The following is a 25949-nucleotide window of genomic DNA, read 5'->3' on the forward strand; positions in this document are numbered from 1 at the left end:
ATTACCTATTACATCTACCTACATCTACCCATATTTTTTTCTATTTTATTAAAGTTTTCACATGTAAATCAACAACAATTACAATTTTTAACTATTTCAAGTGTAATTTTTCTTTGTAAAAAGCATACATTTTATCATACGTATTTCAAAGTTAATGATTCATTAGTTTGAACTGGAACAAATACTCAAACGTCTTACTTGATGATTCAATATACCTACTTTATTTTTGACAAAACATCCCATTCTATATATGAGCAGAAATTGGAGAACAAAAGCTTATTTTATGTGGCAGTAGTCTATTTTACTGTAAAAACTTTATAATCTATCCAAAACTAGTCAACAAAATCTTGTCTAAACATTCATATTTGGTCTGTAACATATAATGTTTATGATATATTCATATAGGGCATATAATTGTTAATTTGCAGTTTAATACGTCACTTATACAAAGACATTTTATTTCAACATATTTCAGTCGATTTTTACTCATCTCTATATAGCAATATAGTTTGGGAAAAGCTAAACTAATAGATGTGTTCATGTAAAAATAGCATGTTTACTAATGTAAATGCCTGTAGTAAACAACAGTGTGCATCTGTGCCGTTCATTCACACATAGACACGCGATTCATATTTAAACAGTCTTTTTGCGGTTTACATACATTATATTGCGATTAGAACAAAGCACTTAAGAATAAAGAACTTACTATTCACAATCCTCAGCTGGATCTGTTGCTCCTTGAACTGATACCGAAACCAGCACTTTTGAGGTACATTTTTCCAGGATTATTAGGATCTGTGTGCGTGTCTACATTAGCAGATGAGTTGCCATGAGAACGACTGACATTTCTCTCTTTTCATACAGATTACATAAACAGAGAATATTTGTTTTCGTTTTGAATTAATCATTTAAATGATTATAAAAATATATTGCTCTTGCCTGTGTGACTAGTATTCGCTGAGTTTTAAGTTTAGAGACGTGCTCCAGAAAAAAAGTTCACGGAGACGGAGAGGCAGAAAGCACACCCTGTTTATTTTCTTTATTTTACAAAAGCACGTTTTGTTTCGATTGTAAGTGGACACATAAAGTGGACATTTAACAGTTTATTTTTTCATATTTCTTAAGTCTGTATGACCATAAATGACGCAGTATTTTAAGTCTATTTTGCTGCTATGTGAAAAAAATCCAGCAAAACGCGCCGGTGCTTTTGTCAACCCCAGAGGGTTAAAGGAACCCCTTCCATGGAAGCTGTTGGTTTCAAGCCCTTGAGCGGCCTTGGCAGGTTTTTCCTTGTTTGGAGGCCTCTTTGAGACTTATAGTTTGGGCAGTGACCATAAGGGGGAGTGTTTTCTTGGCATTTCAGGTTGAAATGGCCAGTTCTGACGTTTTGTCACGAGCCATAATTGGCATGCACTCCCCTCAGCATGGTGGGATTGTACTTCGTTCCCCAATAGTGTCATCGACGCAGTGTTTCTCAGGGAACAGAGGTTACAGTCGTAACCTAGACTTTTCTTTGAAACTAGTTTCATTTGCTGTTGCCTGCTCTTGTGATAAACCTTGTGATTACTAAAGAAGATCATGGTCTCTGTGTCTAAAGAAATTTTAACTAAATGTGTAAATATATCCTAACATTCACAGAGAGGTGCACATGAGCGAGAAGTCAGAATTTTTAGTAGAAAACACGCAATTACAAATTGTGTGATTTTTCTCATTAATATTCTCAACTCTTAGTTGCTTATCAGTAGCTACTCTGTCTTACCCATAATACTCTGCAAAAAGGTCATGATGCCTATTCACAGCAGTGTATAAAATCTGATTTCTTGTTTATCATAATGAAATTATCAAACATTATTTTGAAGAAAAAAAATAGCTCTATATCTTGATGAGATATTAATAATGAATAATTTAATTCCTATATTAGTTACCTGTCAACCTTAATGCAGTGTGATCCATTTATTCATGAATTATAAACATTAATAACCTGTGAAAGTGCACCTTAATGTAAAGTAGACACCTGTGAATCATTTATTAAAGAGTTATAAACATTAATAACCCGTGAAAAGTGCACCTGAATGTAATGTGGACACATGTAAACCATTTTTTTCACGAGTTTTAAACGTTAGTAACCTGTGAAAGTAAACCTTAAAGTAAATCATTTATTTATGAATTATTATTGCACACACATTATTGTTGATGCACTCAGTGGTGCCTGCAGCTGTACATATAACCTTTATTTAAACAGGAAAAGCCCCATTGAGACGGTCTCTTTTACAAGGCGTACCATGAGCATTCTTGACTGACCTGATAAATGTTATGTTCCGTATTTCTGTCGACTGAACCAGCGATTCCAGTCATTTGTGAATTATTCTTTTGAGTCAATTCTTTCTTTTCGGTGAATTGGCCAAACACATTTGCAAAAACCGCTCTCCCACTGAATCATTTGAAGCGATTTCTCAGTCAGTAAAACAAACAAGACAGTATAGAAAGAACAAACAGCACTTTTCTGCAGCTGTTTTCATATGTAAACGTGCTAAATGGATGTCTTTGACAATTTTGTTACTCTTTGCAGTAAATGACATATACATGTCTAGAGATACAGTAGGCATTGAGGCACTGATGGTCTGAAAATTCTGCATAAAGGAAGTGTGAAACGTGCAACTCATGAATAAATGTTTCATATGTGTCCATTTTATATTAAGGTGCACTTTCATAGGTTATTTAAGTTAATATTAACCCTTTCATGCATGAATTATGATAACCTCAGTCAGGATTTTTTTCCTATGTGTTTTTATTGCTCTTAGGGCATGAAAAACAAGATTTGATTTTTATTTTATTTTTTTAATACATTTTTCAAAGAGATTTTCAGATGTCCACTTGAGTGGACAGCATGCGTTTATGGTTTAAACTGAAGAGATACTGTATTAAACATAATACAATAATCAAACAGATATAGTGTGTGTATTTAACAAACCAATCAATAAAATTATATCAAATCATGTGAAAACTATAAAATATATACAAAAAATATAAATGCGAAATATTGCAAAGCCAATTGAACTTCATACAAGTTGAACTTGGCGTATCTTTGATATCAGAACATGAGGACGTGATTCCATCAGAAATTTCTACCGCCTGTCAAGGTACAACTGTGGAAACCACTCAGATGCTCCCTCCAGTGTACCAGAGTATGTCAATTTACCCTTATTAGCTGATAATTCTGATTATGTTCAAGATGGACACATTTCTAGCATAGCCCTCCTCTGAGAAAACCTAGCGATCAGGTGTTTTCAATCTCATCTGAAATGAGCAGTCTTGGGGGTAACGCATTACAAGTAACATGCATAACGCAATCAGATTACTTTTTTGATGTTACGAGTAAAGTAATGAGTTACAAGTAACGTACATTACGTAATCTTTTTTTTAATTTTTCATGTTACGAGTAAAATAATGTATTACAAGTAACATGCATTACATAATCAATTACTTTTTGATCTAACAAGTAAAGTAATTAATTACAAGTAATGCGCATTCCATAATCAGATTACCTTTTGATGTCACGAGTAAAGAAACGCATTACAGGTAACGTGCATTATGAAATCAGATTACTTTTTGATCTAACAAGTAAAGTAATGCATTACAAGTCACATACATTATGTAATCACATTACTTTTTTGATGTAAATGAAAATTACATTCTAATAATACAAATACATTTATTTACAGTCAAAAAAAGTTACTGCAGATTAAGTATTTACAAAAACAATATTCACAGTATAAGTATGAATTGTAGCTGAAATATAGCCATTGATGCATGAGGTCCACTATAGTGGACAGATGATTAATCAGAATTTTCTCCCCATCTAAAATCAGAACTTGGAAAATTTAACTGTGATATAACTCATTAGATATTGCTTGATGCTGCAATATTTTTTTTTACCTACAAGAGTCTCCTAGGATAGAAGGAATGGGTGGATATTCCAGAGCAACTTGGCATTTCTGACTGACCATTGGCCATCTTGGTTTGGAGGGGGAAAAAATCGGCTTGCCACTTGGTGGCAATGTATAGGATGATGCACAAGAGTCCACTGTTGAGGTTGATGTGCAACTTTGCCATAAAAATCCATGCATTTGCAAAAAAAATGGTTTTTGAATAGCTGTCCACTGTAGTGACCACTATGCGTGAAAAGGTTAATGCTAATAATTCATGAAATTAAATGATCCACCCAATACATTTCTTTTTAATTAACAATAAATCAGTTTGTATACATTGCTGTGAATATGTATCATGAAGTTTTTGCAGAGTATTATGGGTAAGGCACAGTAAGTGGCATGAGATATTAATGAGAATACAGTCTGTTTTCATTGTATAATAAAATAAATGTGAATAAATATAAGCATTATAATGTGAGTTAAAAATGGATCACTATTTGGCAGGTATTGTTTATTATTGCAGATTTGTGTCAATGTTAATATCAACAATTTGTAAATTAGTAATTAGTCATTAATGAAAACCTTTATAAACCCTTTACAAAGGAAACGTTAATGTAAAGCGTTACCAACAATCCTCCTGAGAAGGAAGTAATTTGGGAAGGAATCATCTGACACACTCACTCACCTTAAAGCTGGGGTAGGTAAGAATGGTCTAAAAAACTTATTTTTCAAATTTGTTTAAACTTTATGTATATATCAATACATAATTAAAATGTAAGTATTCTGAAAAAGAAAGTATAAAAATCGAGTGTATGTAGACCTCTAACGACTGTTTTAAAGACAGCTCATTATTTCCATTCAGTCCACCCTCTCCCTTCTGGGGTCCTTCCAAAGCCACGCCCCCAAAACACATGAACGCGCGACTCCGACAGCTGAGCTGGAAGACGCATTATTTACCTGAGACGAGCGGAGAGGAAGGAGCGCAGTGCATGTAGCATCATGTCAGAATCACATGTAATAAAAAAATCTAACTTTATCATTATGAATATAAACAAATAAGATGTATTTTAGTAGCCTACTCACTATCAAGCTATCATATCGATATTGGTAAAGTTTAAAATATATATTTTTTGATTTGCTAACGAGCTAGTTATAACTATAAGGCAAAGCTAAAAACATAGCTTGCATTGATACACGTTTTTCCATTTCCATTAGTTGCACTGTGATGAAGATGAATTTCGTGTAAGATTCATAACATATATCGTTAGGCCTACTAGCTGTTAAACATGTATTTTGTTATGTAAAGTTCCCCCCACAGCGGAGCCTGCCGTGAACGCGCAGGCTAGTAAACATGCAGGGTCACCGATGACGACGGATAAGGTCGCTAGATATAAGGTTAGCAGGTTTCAATTGTTGCTTTGCACAGTGCGTGACATTTTATCTGTATGTTATGCGGCTAGAGTTTTAACACTGAGTTAATGGGCTCCGACGGGCTTGTTTATCGTCATCGGTCTTTTTCCGTTTACCTGTCTTTGTTGTATGAGCAGGTTCCACTCGAGAAATTGGCAGTTTTGGTTGTTTGTCCGCCATTAGCACAGCTGCTCGGCACACCGGCAATCTTGATTTTGAATGACGGTACGCGCTGTGCAAGAGAGGGCGATCAGCGCGTACGCGAACTTGATTGACACTGCTAAGACACTCCTCCTGGCTCTGAAGGCATCTGATTGGTTCTTTACATTCGCACCGAATGGCAGTGATTGGTCAGAGTTTTTACTGTCCTGCAGCTGCTATAGAGGTCTGATTGTTTTCATTCCTTTTTCTGAACACATAATGTATTGACTACTCTCAGGATGGAAGGACCATTTCACCCAGTATAAAAAAAAGTGTTTCTGAACAGGATTACCTACTATAGCTTTAAGTAGTGTGCATAGGATTGTACCTTCTGGAGAGAGCATCTGCCTTATTGTCTTTGCTGCCTGGACGGTAGGAGACTGTCAAGTGGAAGTGAAGACCAAAGACTAACGAGCTTGTGTTCAGTCTCTTTGCACTCTTGATGAATTCCAGGGTCTTGTGGTCAGTGATTACCTGAAAGGGATGAGTGGCCCCCTCTAGCCAGTGCCGCAGTTTCCTGAAAAAGCTAATGTTTGTGGTGTGGAATTCACACTTCTCTGATTTGACATACAGTGTCACGGTTTATGAATTCGCTGTCTCTTTTCTCGTCTCATGTTATGTGTGTGTGTGTGTTCATGTGGGCGTGGTCGCTGTTCACGGCCGCTGATCCGCACGGCAGCTGATTGTGATCAGCGCACCAGCTGCAACTGATCAGCGTACCCTTTTTAGTCTCACTGTTGTCGCCTTGTCTTTGTCAGATCGTTGTGGATGTTCCCGCATGTGTTTCCCTGCCTGTCTCCTGTTTCCATTGTTATCTTCGTGTTCAGCACTCCTGGTTCGTCACGTCGCCATCTTCCGGATCTCCGTTCCCAAATCTTCCTCAAGCATCTCTCTGGACTTTTCACCATCATCATCATCATCATCATCACCTTTTCCGGAGAGATCGGGTTGTCCTTAGCGTGTGCTGCCAAGAGCTTCATACCGGACATTGCACACCATCATGCTTCCAGCATCTGACCAGCTCTCAATAAAGATTTATTTCATTTGCTATTGAATCCTCTGGTTTTCATTACAGTACGATCTGACCATCATGGATTCAGCAAATGCACCAGAACTGAATGAATTCCTGTCCCGAAGCATTTCCAGAATGGATCAACAAGAAGAAAACCTGGCCGTCACGGGACGAGCAGTGCAAGCCCAGTGCAAGCCTTGGTGGCACAGGTGTCCGAGCTCACCCAACACCTAGCTAGTCCCACTGCGCCCAGCACACCGCCTGTTCCCCCCACACCATCTACATCCAGCCACCAACCTGAACCACGCTTACCTACTCCAGAATTGTATTCCGGTGAGCCGAACTATTGTAGAGCATTTTTGACGAAATGCTAATTAAAAAAAAAAATCCCTTCAACCACAGACTTTCTGCATGGAGGAATCTAAGGTGGCCTTCGTGCTGACCTTACTTTCAGGACGGGCGGCTCTGTGGGGAACGGCGGTGTGGGAGAACCAACATCAATGCTGTTCCTCGTTCCAGGCACTTTCCGACGAAATGAGATGGGTATTCAACCGAGCAGTTGCAGGACGGGAGGCAGCATGTCAACTCGCTGACCTTAGTCAAGGTAATCGATCAGTTTCGGATTACTCGATTGATTTCCGTACCCTGGCTGCCGAGTGCCACTGGAACGAGGAAGCGCAGTGGGACATGTTCCTGCATGGGTTGGCTGACCGCATCCAGAAGGAGATCTTCACCCTGGACCTGCCTAGAAAGCTCGACGGACTCATTGAGTTAGCGCTGAATGTGGATGCTCGCCTACATCGATTGGAACAGCGGACCAGGACGACCCTGCTTCCCGGGAGCGTCGAAAGCCCTCAGGCCAGTGGCTGTGATGCGGTCAGTCCCATTTTCGATCACGAGCCCATGCAGGTGGGTAGAGCTCGGCTTTCCCGGGAGGAGAGAGAACGACGAAGATCAAGGGGTCTTTGCCTTTACTGCGGTGGAGCGGGACACCTCTTGAACACCTGTCCAGTAAAAGACAGAGCTCAGCAGTAAACAGGAGGCTACTGTCGGGCGGGGTCTCCATGGGCAAGACCTCATCCTCTACTCTCCTTCCGGTAAGACTGCTTTGGGCAACCCGTTCCTTCCACTGTCAAGTTCTACTGGACTCGGGGGCGGAAGGTAATTTTATGGATTTAACACTAGCTCAAAGACTCAAGATACCTATCACTTCTCTCAAGGATCATATTTCAGTCAGCGCACTCAACGGCCAAGTACTCCCTGACATAACACTCACCACTAACCCTCTGACACTCGTCACATCCGGCAATCATACGGAACAACTATCATTTCTCTTTCTGGACTCACCCCTGGCTCCCATCGTCCTCGGTCATCCCTGGCTAGTTCAACACAGCCTGAGCGTTGACTGGGGACACAATTCAGTTTCGTCTTGGAGCACTCAGTGTTATGCGTCTTGTCTGATGTCTGCCTGTTCGTCTGTGTCTAGTTCTGTTTTTCAGAAGGAGGCGGTGAATTTATCAAACGTGCCCGCTGAGTACCTTGACCTGGAGGAAGTGTTCAGTAAGTCCCGTGGTGCTTCTCTACCTCCGCATCGTCCCTATGACTGTGCTATAGATTTACTCCCTGGTAAGTCTCCGCCTAAGGGCAAGCTTTACTCACTTTCTGTTCCTGAAAGGGAGGCCATGGAGAAATATATTTCTGATTCTCTAGCCTTCAGATTCATCTGCCCTTCCTCTTCTCCAGCGGGGGCGGGGTTCTTTTTTGTAGGGAAGAAGGATGGTTCTCTGCGACCTTGTATTGATTACCGAGGGCTGAACAACATCACGGTAAAGAATACTTATCCTTTGCCGTTGATGTCTTCACCTTCAGGAGGGGTACTTTCACGATTTATGAATTCGCTGTCTCTTTTCTCGTCTCGTGGTCGTGGTCGCTGTTCACGGCCGCTGATCCGCACGCCAGCTGATTCTGATCAGCGCGCCAGCTGCAACTGATCAGCGTACCCTTTTTAGTCTCACTGTTGTCGCCTTGTCTTTGTCAGATCGTTGTGGATGTTCCCGCATGTGTTTCCCTGCCTGTCTCCTGTTTCCACTGTTATCTTCGTGTTCAGCACTCCTGGTTCGTCACATCGCCGTCTTCCGGATCTCCATTCCCGAATCTTCCTCAAGCATCTCTGGACTTTTCACCATCATCTTCATCTTCATCATCATCATCATCATCATCACCTTCTCCGGATGTCCTTAGCGTCCCTGTGCTGAGCTTCATACCGGACATTGCACACCATCACGCTCCCAGCATCTGACCAGCTCTCAATAAAGATTTATATTTCATTTGCTACTGGTCTTCTGGTTTTCATTACATACAGTTGGTTCTCCAGCAGTCGAGATACCTCTGTTTTTACGTGTTGGATGTGTTGATCCAATTTTGATTGAGCCAGGTGGCAACTATATGATTCTTGCCAAGATTTGGCCATCTGTGGCAAGTTCTGTGTATCCTAAAAGATTAAAATTCCGGGGGGCGCTTGTCTGAAGTTTAAAATCATTGGTTACCCGTAAGCCAATCATATAACGTTTGGTTATGACGTGTGTTAACTTCCACTGTAAACACATGTATGATGCGAAAACAAAATCATCAAGCAAAATACCGACTTTTGCAGATTATGTGAAGTAAATCTACGCATCCACGGTACAATCAGCGTCTACGTCACGGCTCTCAGCCCGCCCTCTGTTTGTTGATTGGCCGGCTGTTTTGAGGCCGGAGGAAAACCGGGAGATAGGTCGCTATCTCAGACTGAGTACAGAAGCGAACTGAAATTGAGCGGAAGTACGAAGTCTGACGTAGTCAGGCTAGTGAAATACAATAAACTTCATAAAAATTCATCAGTAAAGTTTTGGCCATCATTCGGACGGGGTCCTCTAAAACAGGCTTGTACTAATAGTGGATAAAAGCAAGATGACAACATAAGTTATATGTGTAAAATGATTTGCACAGACATAAACGATCTTAGGTATATGGGGGCGCATTACTTTAAAAAATAAAACTAATAAACGAATCCACTTCAACGACTCTGATGTCGGGAGTACACAAAGACTGTTATGTTAACTCTTACATCTAACAACAAAACACCTGAATGGCTTACAAGACATTCTTGTTGCTACAGCTGCTCCGGCCTGGAGAAAATGGCGGACAGTGTTTAACTCGCTCAGGGCGGGGTCTATGCTAATACAGCATAGTCCGTCAGTATTCATGGGCGGGGCCTGTACAAAGTTACGTCACTTTGCAATAGGCTTATTCTGAGACACTGCTAAAGATTTATGGGGATTTAAAATAGGAGTCAGTAGATTTGTATTATTATAGGGTGGTTGTGTACACACACTGCCAAAACACATTTATGTAAAATAATAATACACCCATGTGTATTATAATATTATGTAAAAGTGATTGTTGCATAATAGGTCCCCTTTAACTTTTTTTGTGCTCATGATGAGAGTTTTGATTATTAAATTATGTACATTGTTTGTTATAAAAATATAAAAGCAAAAACAAAATATAAAAATTGTCCATACTTTTCTTAAGAACTTTAATTGAATACCCCTGCCGTGGAGCATAACCTGACATGCTCTCTAGTGCCTTATAGTGGTGAGAAAAGCTGTCTTCCATTTGTCCCCCCTCCGGATCATGATTAGGTTGTATGCACTTCTTAAATCTAGGTTTGTGAAGATTCTGAATTAGCTTAATTGTTCAAGGGCTGCGGGATAGTGTCCGCCATCTTTCTTTTCAATAAAGAACCTGCAGCTGCTGATGAAGTGGATGGATGGATGAAACCTAAAGCAAGTGCCTCTTAATTAAAAAAAATATATATATATATATATGATCAAATATAATTATGTCACCATATTGTGTGGTGGTGGTAGATCAAGTGAAGCTAAATGGATCAAGCAAAGCTACTGATAACTCTTTATGTACAACAGGCTTCACTCCTCAAATGACAGGCTGGCCCCTGGACTCTTGTGTTAATGCCAAAAGAACAGCTATGGGCAGCTTTGAGACAGTTTAAAATTGCTGGACCTTTGAGATGAATGGCTATTTATAGCAAGAAAGAGAATGATCGAAAGCAGAAGAAAGCACTCAGATGAAAGATAAATTGAAAACAAAGTGAAAACACTGGGGTCTATGCCTAAAGAGAAAGATGAAATCTGATTTGTTATAGTTAAAATAAAGAAAAGAAAGAGCAGAGCAAACAACTGACAAACAGATGCGACAATCAGGAAGAAAGAGAATACATTTTAAGGAAAGGAAAAGAGAATGATTAATGGAACAAGAAATGGGTTGGTATTGAACATTGGCCTCATGATGAGAAATTGAACCGTTGAGATCTCATCTCATTGGCTTTACCGCAGGGGTTGGCGGGGTCACATAGTCACAGCTGAAAAAGTGGTGTGATAGGAAGAGCGTGAGTGGTGGCTAACTACAGACATTATCTAACAGAACTCGCTCTACAGACCAACACTGGATACTGGCTATTATACTGATTCTTTACTGTATTTCCACAGCAGATCAAGTTGGACACTGACCTCTGTGCTCTCTAAGGTTCACTTGTCTTTGGAGCATGGAATGACATACAGATTGGGGTTGATGTGATTTACCTTAGTGGGAAGAAGGTCCTGCATCGGCCGTTTGCTCTTTTGAAGTCTCGCCTCCACTGTTGAGAGTGGCTCACAGTTTTGGTGATAGGGATAGTAGTAACATCTGATAACATATTCAGCTTGCTACATCAGTCATATTATGTAATTAACTACAAAACTATTTACACAAATGGCCAAAAATGTTGTAGACTAACATTAAAGGAGGGACATATTTAGAGACTAGAATATCATAGGAAATTCAAATATTTGATTTTAAAAAAATCATCAATTGTAATTTGGCCGTGTCGAGTTAGCGGCAAAATACCGGAAGTGGCGCATTCAACGGATGAGGTATACGTGTAACGTGCTAATTATAAAAAAAAAAAAATTGGAATTAATTGAAACTCAGATATTTTGTTGTATTTTTATTTGTATTTTTTATGTAATGCTTTCCTTTCTTTGTTACTTGATTACATAATGTGCAACCACTCAGAACAACCCCCTAGCATTGTTCGGCAAATATTTCACAAGTAAACATGGCTCATATTTAGTTCAGAAAAAGGGTCAAATCAGTTACATATTTTTATTGTTGTTGCTGTTGTTGGTTATAAATAATTAAATTTACTTGAAGGTGTAAAATGTTCACTGTAGTCCTCAATACAATGTAATGGTGCTATGGTAAATAGTTTTGAAATGTGTCACACTATGACCTAGTGTAAAGGACAAGTTTATGTGGGTCCTTTTTTTAAAGTCCCAATTCATTATAATTGGATGGAAAAGAATGTCCAGGACTATAAAAACATGTCTCCTTTTGTGTTTCTAAAGAAAATAAGATTGTACAACAGGGCTAAAGGCTCACTGGTGTAAATTATGTATTTGATTGTATTCTCCTGTAAACCACTAGAAGGCACAAAAACTTTCCTAAATATCCACGTTTCACTATGCATGCGGAAATTGTGCATATTTTTGATGCAGTCAAAGTTTTTGATAGCAATCATCAGCAATACAAAGTTGATTCTGTGCTTTTTTTTTATGTTATAGATGTATGTAGAAAATGAGAATCATTAAAATTGCAGAAAGTATTTGGAGACAAAGGTCTTGCTAATGATTTTCATTTTTGTTCTGTTACATCCTTCTAAGACATTTGACCTTTTTAGGATTAGGAAGGGTTGAAGTTCTCAACTTAATTAAAATTGACCATTGCTTATTACAGTGTTAATATATGAGCATTTAATATTTACCCAATGACTGATTATGGGTTAAATTGTTAGATTTATCTACACCATTACAGATATCTTCAGCTCAGAGTTATTTTCAGCTGCTCCGATGCCCTTGCAAATGAGGTCTCCACATGAGGAGTAAGGAGATGTGCATTAAAATAGAGGATATTACTTTGCACAGCAAGTATGCAGAGTCTGTCTGCTTTAATCTGAGTATGTCCTCGGGACAAAAAAAAAAAACAGAGATACCGTCAGGACAGAAAGGAAAATATATCACATTTATATAATTTATGAAGCACATAGTTCCACCCATCCATCTATACATTCTCCAAACCACTTTTCCTCTCTAGGGTAGCAGGGATGCTGGAGCCTATCCCAGAGTCTTGGGCTGCAGGCAGGGAATTTATGAAGCACATAGTTGTATAAAATAAAAGGGTTGTTCATGTAATACTCATCAAAGTCCTTTTTGCATTAGATTATGGAAATACATCAGCCATTGTCATTGCTGTGTTGAGGTAGGAATTCACTCCATGTTGGAGAAATAATCCATAGAGGAAGTGCTTCTTTCCCAGAAGGATTCCAGGTTTTACATGATAATATTTTCTGGTGCCGAAAAAGGATGGGGTTTTGCAGCTGAATTTCACACTGAGGAAGTGCAGTTTCATAATGTTGATGCTGAGACAAATTTTGTCTAGATTCTAACAGGAGGTTGGTTCGTAACTATTAATCTAAAGAATGCATATTCTATTTTCAGATCATCTAGATATAGAAAGTACTCCAGCAAATTGGTTTGCATTTGGCTAAGCTTACCGGTTCATGGTAGGCTCCCGTTATCCAACCTGTGCTGCAGGAAACATAAAACATTCGACACAGGACAGTTTGCTGGATCGATATTGTTATCACGGCACAATTTCACAAACACTCCTCATTTTAGAGCATAAAGGTGTCTAGTGGAAGGCACACAAGACTGTGAGTGTACCGAGCACACGGGAAGGCAGGGCGCCTAGCCCCTCTAAGACCCCTGAAGCAGCCACGCATTAAGGCTCCACAACTCCGGGCTGGGGTGCCATATCGCGCCTTTCCCTTGAGACAGTAGTTAATGCTAGAGTGAATCACTAGCATTAGCAGCTAGAGAATGTGCATTTTACATTATACAGCAGCAAGCAGGCAATGTAAGAATACATAGACAAGCTTTGCTGAACTCTTTAAAGTGAAAGGCTTTTGTTTGTTTCACATATCTAACAGAGATACAGCAATTCCTGGTATTTTATAGCAATCAGATTGCAATGTTAACGAATATCAACAGCAGTAGAACACTAGCAGACGTTGCGGTTAAGTAGACACTGTACGTGTTTGCTAATTTGAGTCCATGTGTCGGCTAATCAGTCGATCATGAAATGTAAACATTACCATTTTTAAAATGCAAACAAGGATTTCCACTTGTGGCGCGTTTGCAGCAGTGGGCGTTTCGATCACGGACATGTCGTTGATCATGTTTGGTGGCCATCATAGGTGTTTATTATCAGTCAGAATCACTCACTACTTAGAATGCAGAAGTATTTGCTTCACAATAGGAGTGTAAATAGGAGATTGCAGTTTGCACAGCTCACTGATGTAGCGGCACTTTCTGAAGTCGCACGGGCAGACATGAGTGAGCAGTTGCACGCTCTAGCGACTATATGTCATTCATTGAATAAGTGTTCATGCTGTGGTGAGGACAGTCAGTCGGTTGCAGGCTGTGAAGTTCAGGAGTGACATATATGTGGGATTAACTCTCAAATTGTGTTGTTGACACAACCACTGCATGGGACAGATATGAAATGCAGAGTAGTAACGCAATACCAATGTAACTCAGACAATAGATATAATAGAATATCAGCTCAAATATTTGAGTTCTTTCTCAAATATCGTAAAATAATGACTCGTAAATCTAATGTTCGTGGTACATTTCTATTCTCTTGGTGGACACTGCTATACAGCATCTGCATTAAGCACCATCACTAAATTTTGGGAACTCTGGGTTCCAGAACTGGGATGGACATGCACGTTTAAATATTAACCTTTGCTTAATCTATGAAACAACAAACAATGCCTTATTTGTTTAAGAAAGGTGTTTTACAATCTTGCATTTGACACAGGAGTAAAATACTAGCATACAGCAGCAGAGATACGTATTATACAGCACCAGCAAGCCTTTTACGCAAGGTTACTGCGACTGCGAGTAAATTTACTGCGAGCATAGTGGACATCAGAAAATGTTCGCGAGAAAACATATAGCCATTTATCTGGGGCTATTACTTTATTTACCAACTTCCAACAACACTTTCAAGGCTGATGTTTTAATTTACTCGTGCGTGTTTGGGCTCGGTCAGCTGAATACTCGTTAGTCGTACTCCATTATTCATCCATTGTCCAAATGACTCCACATTTACAAATAGAAGTATAGAGGGTTTGACAATGACGATTATCAAACAATACTAAATCATCATACTATTTGCTCAGGTGGTTGTGGGGGGTTTCTTTTCTCATCTCTATTAGCCTGCAATGTGTTACCATTTTTTAAAGCCACACATAATGCACATTCTCATTGTATGTGTTTGAGCTTTCTCCTCAGGCACACATAGTCATAGGCCACAGTTAAGCCATTCGGCGTGGTAGTCACAGGCCAATAGAGTTAAGCCATTCGGCAAAGCAGGCCCAGGCGCACATAGTCACAGGCCAATAGAGTTAAGCCATTCGGCAAAGCAGGCCCAGGCACACATAGTTACAGGCCAATAGAGTTAAGCCATTCGGCAAAGCAGGCCCAGGCACACATAGTGTAATAGGCCACTAGAGCCAAGCCTTACGACCCAGACTACTTAGTTTAGTGGCATGCATACACTGGTATGTAGGGACATACATAGAACACCACATTGATAAGTCACTAGGGACACCCCTTGAAAAAAAAAAAAAAAAAGGGTACACTAGTACACATAGGGCTACACTGCGAGATGCTTCACGCACCTTTTTGGCCTTTTCTTACTGTACGCACAGTACACTCGGCTTGTTTTGTATTGTCAAATACCATGTCACCTGCTCTGTTGGGGTAGCCTGGCTAACGTCAGACCAAGTCTCATTTGAGACTTGGTCTGGGAACCACGTGTTCATTTTCTCGTATTTGAGGCGTGGTTTACGAATGCCCAGAGCCGTTTATTTGGCGCTATGAATGTCTATCAAATGCGCCTGTACGTAGCTCATAACCAATCGCTTCAATTATACCAGATGACGTATGTAGAGTGACAGAAATTCAACGAGGAAAAAGACGATGGGTCAAAGATTTATTTGTGCACGATGGCGTTTAGCGAATATTACCGTTTGTGCAAGATAAACATGAGGGTAGAAGGTAACGTCGAGTCTGATGCCATGTTGGATTCATAGATATAAACAAACTGCTTCGGTGTCGTCATCGTCTTGCTGCTCCCTCCCCGTTCTGTGATTGGTTCCCTTTTTCAGGGGAAAATCTGGTCCATGGTGTCCAGACTGCCTAGCAGCGTGAATAAAATCGCGCTGCGAGCAAGGCAGTATGGGGAAACCCAGGCTACTGTTGGGGGGTAATTCAGGTACGCTATATTGTAGAGCAACAGCTTGTCTTACTTGCTCACAGCAGCGTGTCGTGTATGTATTGGCAGTAGCAAGTCCCATACTTGCTCTGCCGCAACAGTAGCAATTAAAGCAGCAGCAGCGGCACCGTAGCAGATCTATTCCGCCAAGACCAAACATACAACATTGTCATACCCATTACCATGCCAGTCACTCCAAGAGCTGTCATTACAGAACTGCCTTTAAGTTGTAGAAGAGCAGTCCTCACATTCCCCACAGTCCCACACACAATACAGATTGAAACAAGCTATATTGTTAAAAGCGTTATATAAATTAAGGTGACTTGACTTGACATTATTGCGAAAGAAAGGTGATCTAATTTTTTTTTTTTTTTTTTTTTTTTTTTTTTACTGGATACATGTGAGCTTGTTATGTACTGACTATAAGTTACTTTCAAAAGTCCTCACAAATAGACTGGGTGAAGTTCTAAGTCAAATCATTAATCCTGACCAGACTTATTGTGTTCCAGGGAGATGAATCTTTGATAATATTTATTTTACTAGGGATATTTTAGATATTCGCAAAAGCCTTAAATTGGATTTTGGACTAGTGTCCATTGACCAAGAAAAAGCTTTCGACAGAGTGTAACACATGTACTTATGGAATGCATTAACAGCCTTTGGTTTTAGCAATGATATTGTTTCCTTGATAAAAGTGTTGTACACTGATGTTGAAAGTGTTTTGAAAATGAATGGGAATTTGTGTGCCCCTTTTAAAGTTTTTAGAGGTATCAGACAAGACTGCAGCATTGGCAATATACTTTGGTTATAGACCCCCCTTAAACAAATTAAGAGCAGAATTGTATGGATTACGTGTCCCAAGATGTACAAATGTTTTTATCCATCTAGGGGAGAATGTTAAACCAGAATGGAGAGCATTATATAAGTCACCTTTCCCAAAGAAAATGTGAGACTTACAATGCAGGATTCTTCATGATGCTATTGCAGAGAATGCTCTTGTTTCGGTTATAGACCCTTGGTATTAGCGATGAATGTCCTTTTTGCTTCCAGAAAGAAAATATAGTCCATGCTTTTTTGTATTGTAACAGGCTCATACCATTGTTTCAGGTTTTAACCTAGTGAAATCCAGAATTTTAATTGACTTTTGGTATTATAAGGCTATGGGGGATAATATTTTTTTATTTTTTTTGGTGGTATAAGGGGGCTCTGTGTGAAATTATTAATGAGAGTTTACAGTTTGTGCTTGTTTTAAAATGATTTGTTTAATGTATATTGATTTTTGATTTGGGTATTTGATACTAATTTTATGTGTATATTTAATTGATTGTATTAGTTTAGGATAATTGTAATGAAGGTGTGTTGAAATCCCAAAATATTCTCTCTCTCTTTATCTCTCTATCTCTTTGTACTTCCAGAACAAAAGCACTTGTGCAGAATTTGGAGTCTTGATCACATACTAATTCTCTTACGTATTTTCTCAGTGAACTCTGGGAGCTTATCTTGCCAATAAACAATGCAAATGAGACCTAAGCCAAAAGTAACAGTTGTATCAGTGTGGGTCATGTTGGACGTGTAGTTTGGATCCTTTACTAATGCTGACATAAGCCTAGGCTGTGATTTAGAAACTCGGGTGTTGGTGTAGTAGCAGGGATCGATGGCCTGTGATTGGGGAAGCAGCTTGCAGCATTCTCCACTGTGCAGTCCCTAGCACAGATATGGGCATCAGAAAACAGGGCCAATGGCCTGGCATCACCCTGTCACGGATGGGTTGCAGGAAGGCAGACAGAAACAAGGATATAATTCCACAACAAAGGTATATTAGTAATTAAACACAGGACGGAAGAACAGGTAGCAACACGCACACTAAATAAGACGGAGATCGGACAAGGACTGACAGAACAGACAGAACTTAGATACAAACAGATTACACTGATTAACAGAACACAGGTGAGACAGATGACGAAGATGACTAAACAGGTGAAACAACTGAACTGATAATGACGGTAACCATAGAAACAAAGGAGTGGCGGGAAAAGAACAATGGCAAACAGGAACAAATCAAAACACAAACTTAAAGTCCAAATGAGCACTGAGACGTGACATTCCCAATGCAGAACTCAGAAGCAACCATTTTCTTTTTGTGTTGGTGTCAGTAGTTCCTTTGCTCTTATTGGAGATTTACATGGACCACAATGCATTGTGTTTGTTAGTTTGTTTGTTTGTTTGTGTGCTTATTTATTTTTGTTACACTTTATTTTAAGGATCAATAAACGTGGTAGTTAACCATTAACTCACCAGTAGTTAATGATTAACTGAACATGTATTAAAAATGTAATATTAGGCATTATTTATGCACTAGTCAAACAATGAACACACCAGAAATTGTCTTTACTGGCAACTTAGCCATAATTACTGGCTTATTCTTGTGAATAAACTTGAACAAAACTCAATGAGTGCCATACAAATCAATAATTAATGTGGATATACTTTTCATTAGGGGTGTAACGGTTACGGTACACAAAACGGCGGTTTGGTACATAGGCCTGTTTTAAAGTCAGGGTTCAGTTCGGATTCGGTACAACAGGGGGAGGAAAACTAAACATAAAATTGCTTTTTTAAATTAAAAAGTGGTTAACTGAACAAATTGTGTCTCTGTCTTCAATTTAATTTAATTTAAATTAATTAAATTATAACTAAAAGTTTCTTAAGGATACAATTTTTTTATCTCTGCTAATGCTGTAAACTATGTATAGAGCCCTTACTTGCACATTACTATAATATTAAAGGTTACCTATGAAGGTAATATGACATCATAAAGAATCGCATGCGCAGGGTAAGATTTGTGAAAGTGTGCATAAGATTGCAAGCGTAAATTAAATTTGCATGCGCAAGAGAAGATTTGTAAAGGTGTAGATCGCCTTTCAAGTGTAAGAAAAAAATATTTCCTGCAATTTACTGTTATTCGTAAGTGTAATTCATGTATTGTGAAACTGCAGCTTCGTGCTAACACAAAATAAATATGATCTGTATTCTTCTGACTTCCATTTTTCCACGCTTACACTTTTGGCATTTTTTTTTTTTTTTTTTTGCACAAATACAGCCAAAAGCATTGCAAGCCTGTGAACAGCAATTTGCAACCAAAAACAACAGGAACTGCAAAACAGATTCATTGCGTAATTAATTGTGTTTGTGTAAAAAAATTAACTGTTGCAAATGTCTATATAACTTCTTGTGTCCCGAAATAACCTGATTTGTACAGTTGCGTCTTTCTTTTACCTGCGCTTACAGTTTTTGGCACGATTCTCTCACTCACTGAGTTTGCACGAAGAGGAGGGCGGGTCCACCTTCTTCATGTAGCCAATCAAATGAGTGTTATTGGATTGAAATTGTGTATTATATAATCTGTTACACCACTGAGCTGATGTTAAAGGTTGTATCAGTGATTTCAGGCCCAAAAAAAGTGAGGCAAAACCTCACAACACCCACCTGTCGGTGATTGGTTGGAACACTATTTATTTTGGTTTTGAGTGGTTGGTGAAACCAATTGTTTTTGTGTGCAGATCTCAGAGCCTAGGCTGCCTACAGAGACGCGTTTTTTTGACGGCCTGCTTATGGGGCGGGCAGCTAGCGGATCGTTAGGAAAGATTAGATGAATGTGATCATTTATGTTTGGGCCTTTTTTGGGCCTGAAATTGCTGATACAACGTTTAAACTTTTACAATCAAAACATTTAATACCCATTCTTTATGTAATAACACCATTCTGATGCAGTGTTTTTCACATCATGTCTCTGTTCATGGTATTTAACACTCAACTATATATTTTGTAATTGTCTTGGTCGCACTGTCAATATTGATTCTGATTAGTGATTACTTTCGTGTGACTGATCAAGCTATTGTATGTCGCTAGTATGAATGACAAAATGCTTTCTCTGTGTCCAGATTCGACTGTAATGAAAAACTGATACTAAATCAACAAACTCAACTTTGAGAAAAAGTAACTGATTATGTCTGAATAAAAACCCAGCAACCAGGGAATACACAGCATCTTGATATGTTTATATATAGGGCTATACAGCCATCTAGTGGTTACACGATGGCATTGCAGGTGATAAATGGTGCATAATTTAGAGATGCTCTTAAAATACACGTTAAAGGGGAAAAAATTTTTTATTGTAACTCATTTTAGTAAAAAAAATATATATAATAATTCTAGAATCCTCCCGATCAGTAGACGGGTGAAATTATGCATGCAGTAGTGCAGATACTAGGCCTACATTCAGCAGCATCAAGATTACAAACTGATATGGCCTGATGAGCAGGATACATGCACTGAATACACAGAAATTTTGAGTCAGCGAGAAGCTCATTTGATTGGCTACATGATGAAGGTGGACCCGCCTTCCTCTTCACGCTTGCAAAAACTCAATGCAGTGAGAGAATCGTCCCAAAACTGTAAGCGCAGGTAAAAGAAAGACGCAACTGTACACATGGGTTATTACGGGAACTTTTTTTTGCCTCATGTACACAAGAAGTCATTTAGACATTTGCAACAGTTTATTTTTTTTACACAAACGCAAGGGGCCCTTTGTCTCAAAATGTATTGTACCCCTCTCTGATAAATGTAAATAATAATAATTATTAAAATAAATATTATAATAAATAACAATACACTTATACACCATTGCCACTAACAATAATAATACAAAAAATATATTATTTTTTTTTTTTTTTTTTTTTGGCGGAAGCATTTGGCAGAGGTGAAGTGGTAGTAGGCGGAACTCCTTTGCACCGCTATGTACGCAGCAGTTCGCCGCGAGTCTTCAAACTGCACGGGCAGCAGGTAACATTAAGCTAATACGGAAAAGTTACATTTATCGTACCATGCTACTGTAAAAGTTGCGGCAGAATGTGAGTTATGCTTAACAATCATAAAAGTGTAACTCAATTTCAGCCGCATTCTGAGTCTGACAATGTCATTCGTTTTTAGCCAAGGCCATAGCAAATGTTATTAGCTTGGGGAAATACATCTAGTGAAACGAAATTTTAAGTCCATGTCCAGCTCTAAATTGTAAGGAATTTATATCTTTGATTTCATAGTACACTTTACAATAAGGTTCATTTGTTTATTATTCAAATTCAAATGAACTAATCATGAGCAAAACATTTGTTAATCTTAGTTAATAATAATACAGCTTTTAATTGTTCATGTTATGTCACAGTCAGTGCATTAACTAATGTTAACAAATACAACTTTTGATTTTAATAATGTTTTAGTAAATGCTGAAATTAAAATGAACTAAGATTAATAAATGGTGTAGAAGTGCAGTTCATTATTAGTTCATGTTAACAAATTTAACTAATGAAACCTTATTGTAAAGTGTTACTGATTTCATGATAGCTAACACTTTAATGAATACATACATAACATTTATAACATAAACGTAACTAAACATGAATTCCTCATAATTACCTACTTGATTCTTTGTTTTGTTTGGTAAAGTAAATAATATTTAGTAATATTATCATCATTTCCCTATTTGTGTTTGATGTCTTATGCATTCTAATTGTATCAACATCTTTTCATTGGTAATGAAGAGAGGCTCTCTGACCTACTACTCCATTGAGCGAGATATTCCAAATAATTGTGAGGAAGTCATTAAAATATATAAAAACACAACAGACAGACGGGTACTGCTTTAAATACAGTATTTTTTTTTAAGTGCCCTTTTTGGTCCTTCCGCCCCTGCCCGAAGGTCTGTACACGCCACTGCTTACGAATAACAGTAAAATGCAGCAAATATTGTTTTCTTACACTTGAAAGGTGATTTACATCACGTGTACACACATCACATTTACAATCTCGTGTACACTTTCACAAATCTTACTCTGCGCATGCGATTCTTTATGACGTCATATTACCTTCATAGTTAACAACAGAGCCCAAATTATTTACCTAAATTCAATTGCTATTTATTTTTAGATATAATAACACTCAAATAACAAATTGTAAGCAAACATGTAAGATGCACATAAGGCAGTTTTTGCATTAACTTCTAAATCTAATTATAAAATTATGTTTTACTCCAATTCATTGTTGAAATAAAATTTATAGACAGTGGCTGTCATTTTCATGACAGATTTATTTAAACCTACAGTACATAATCAAGACATCACTAACAGGTTCAGTAAAATGAATATATAGGCTAATACAGTGCATATATTTAGCGAAAGAGTTCATTTCTCTAGCGAACTAAAAAGCTGTGGACACTGAATGACTTTCCTGAGGTAAATAATGTAATGCTACATGACATATTTTTTTTAAACGCTGTTATTGATGTCTTTCCACCATTGAAACACTGATTGAGCGATTACACAAGATATGATACGTTTCAATAAGTTGTACTGTATCTTTCAACATACCTTCAGATGTCCATTCTGCAACGAGGAAGAGATGATCGCGTTCACTCACGTTCCATGCTATCGTGTGAACTGAGGCGCCTATACAGAGATCTGTCACGCCACATTAAAGATTGTCAAAATGGCATTTTCTGTTTGAATATTGTGATATTGGATTATTGGTGGTTAGGCTACAATGCTGTATTTGTCGTGTACTGCTTTTATCTTATCCACCTGTCTTTGTCCGTTGTCGTAATTCACCGGGAAACTGAAGTGTTCCAAAACAGGAGACCTTAATGTTGCAATGTAATGCATTCGGTACACGTGCACCACACCGGTACCCTGGAAATCCAGAGTTCTCGCGAGAGCACAAGTTGAATTTGCTCAGCGAGTTTACTCTGGCATCGAGTAATGATGCTCATAAAATATGTCCTTGTATCCGAGCTGCACCAGTCACATCGGGTTATCTGATATAGGCGGGCCAGAGGCGAGCTAAACGGATGACGACAGCACTGTGACGTCGAAGTCATTAGTAAACATTGCAAGATGGCTATGGATAAACACCAGTTGTTTGACCAATTTATTTATTTGTACAAAAAAAAAAAGTCTTTATTTTTGTTTGTTTTTTTGCGCACAAAAAGTACTCTCGTCGCTTGATAAACTTAAGGTTGAGCCACTGTAGTCACTTAGACTATTTTAACGATGTCTTTACTAACTTTTCTGGGATGGCAGATATTGATTACCTCGCAGCCTATGAAGGAGTGAGCCAGCTCTCAGATTTCATCAAAAATATCTTAATTTGTGTTCCGAAGATGAACGAAAGTCTTACGGGGTTGGAACAACATGAGGGTGAGTAATTAATGACAGAATTTTCATTTTTGGGTGAACTAACCCTTTAATAGTTATTATACTAATTTATTTGTGTATTGCCTTTCACAATAAATATTGGTTTATAGAAACCAGAATACCTTAACATCCCATAAGAACACATGCTCTAAAAATACCGTAGCAACTGCATAACACTATGCCAGTGAGTCCTGATTGCGTAAGCACCACTAATCTAGTTTATTCTGATAGCTGTCAAACAAGCTGATTCGGTAACCTATTTTTATAAGTCACTCATGTCCTGTAAAGCTGACTCTGCATATTAAATCATAGATGATCAGTTTTTCACAGAGGATTACACTCCTGTTATCCACATTTCCAGCTTTTCTGAACAGATCATCAGAGGCCTAACTAAAGATTAAAATATTTGCACATAGTTATTATACTGAGGATTATAGCATCTGATAGCATTACATCAAAACCCTCCTATTTGATTTTCTGCAGCAAAATCCTCAGTGTGTAACTTAAAGGGATAGTTCACCCAGAAATGAAAATTACCTCATGATTTACTAACCCTCAAGACATCCTAGGTGTATATGACTTTCTTCTTTCAGCCAAACACAATTGGAGATTTATAAAAAAATGTCCTGGCTCTTCCAAGCTTTATAATGGTAGAATGGAGGACAAGATCTTGAAGCCCAAAAAAGTGCAGCCATCCATCATAAAAGTACACCACGCGGCTCCGCAGGGTAGTGTTGCACGGTGTACCGATACTTCAAAAGTATCGCGATACTCGGAAATTAAAAACGTCACGATACCTAAATTTATCAGTATCGATAAAAAATAAAAACGCCTCCCTATGGACGTCTGTGTTTTTTTCCTGACGCACGCAGCAAAGAACCTGCCGCTGCCGCTGTCAGTGTCATGTGACAAAACACTACAGCGAGATGGCTGCATGTGTGAGCACAAGTGGTCCACGACTCGTAGAAAAAGATGACGCGAGGAGTGACATATGGAAGTACGTTGCCTACCTTGCTCTGTTGCACGGTGCAACAATACTTCAAAAGTAAATCGGAAATTAAAAACGTCACGATTCCTTAATTTATTAGTATCGATACTTCTAAGAATGACCGCGTTCCAGATTTGTAAGGCCAGCGACACACTGGCTGCGTGTCGTGTCCGTTTTTATTTCGGCTCCCATGTTAACTGCCTGCGTGACACACGCGTCTGGGCGCAGCTCGAGACGCGCGGAAAACGCGTGCATGCTAGAAATAAAACCGACGCCTATTTTTCACGCGTCACGCAAGCGTGTTGGAAGCGTTCCCAGGCAAAATAGAATAGGAAAAGATGTTTCTATGTCATTTTGACACGAATACATATTAATAAATGACATTTTGATGTTTGAAAGTTTTGACATAAATACAATATAAATGTAATTAAAAAAAATATTATCGGTTTTCAAATATTGCACCTCTCAATACAGAATGAATTCTTCTGTAGCCGATTTTGCCGTCAACACTGCCGACGTTGTCTTTGCTGCTATATATTTATGTTTAACATGACGTATAGGCCTTCCACAACTCTCTCCCCACATGTCAAATATATCACCAATGAGGCTTATCATATGTTACCAATATTAAACATTGAATAAAAATATGAACAGCGATTATATTAAACAAAGTTCAGAATCAAGATAAAGCTCTTATGTTTATTATGATAAATGAGATAATGCTGCTAAATTTATAAAAAAAATTACCTTGAATGTCATTGCTCTAATTTATTTTTTATATTTTTATATTTCATATTTCGTTCAAATGTTTAATATATCTGCTGTTCATATGTTCATTTATTAGTGTGTTATATGATTAGAATGTTGTCCCGGTTTTAAAATAAAGCACAGCAATGATATTTGAGAGTGTTTCTCCCTTTTCAGGAAAAGTATCGAAAAAGTATCGAAATCGCAATACTTGACTTGGTATTGGTATCGAAACAATAATTTTGGTATCGTGACAACACTACCGCAGGGTTAATAAAGGCCTTCTGCTAGTGAACCGATTTGTGAAAGAAAAATATCTTTATTTAAAACTTTATAAACTAAAATAACTAGCTTCCGACAGATGGCCGTACGCATCAATTTACGGCGAAAAAGTAACCCCTGACCTGATGCTTGACGTATTGGCGAACACGGAAGCGCAGAGGATAGAGCAAAACAAAACACCAGTCATAAATTAGAAGTCTAAAACGAGAATTTTTACAGAAAAATATTAGAGGATTTCGGTATAAGAGAAGAGGAGCTTGAGTTTGTTGCCCAGCCCTATTTGTTTGAACCGCAAGAGGCGTCAAAGCTTACGCTACTCCTACGTTGCGTCAGGGGTTACTCTTTTGGCGTAAGTCGACTTGCGTAGGCCTTCTGCCAGAGGCTAGTTATTTTAGTTTTAATCATGGATATTTTTCTTACAAAACCCCATTGCTTTGCTTCAGAAGACTTTTATTAACCCCCTGTAGTTGTATGGATTACTTTTATGATGGATTGATGCACTTTTTTGGACTTCAAAATCAGGACCGCCATTCACTACCGTTAACAAGCTTGGAAGAGCAATGATGTTTTTTAATATAACTCTGATCGTGTAATCGTCTGAAAGAAGACGTGTTTGTCTGGTCCTTTGTCTAATTTGCACTAATCTGCTGCATCTTCCACATAAGATATGGGAATTGCAAGGTGTAAAATACATT

The 25949-nt window shown here is 38.4% G+C and overlaps 1 protein-coding gene across 1 annotated transcript in view; it reads left to right on the top strand.

The window, feature by feature from the left end:
- The window catches only part of gabra3 (gamma-aminobutyric acid type A receptor subunit alpha3), a 424636-nt gene that overhangs the window by 396525 nt on the left and 2162 nt on the right, over positions 1-25949 (top strand). The window lies entirely within an intron of this gene.

The sequence above is a fragment of the Rutilus rutilus genome, assembly GCF_951802725.1.
Source record: "Rutilus rutilus genome assembly, chromosome: 18".
NCBI lineage: Eukaryota > Metazoa > Chordata > Actinopteri > Cypriniformes > Leuciscidae > Rutilus > Rutilus rutilus.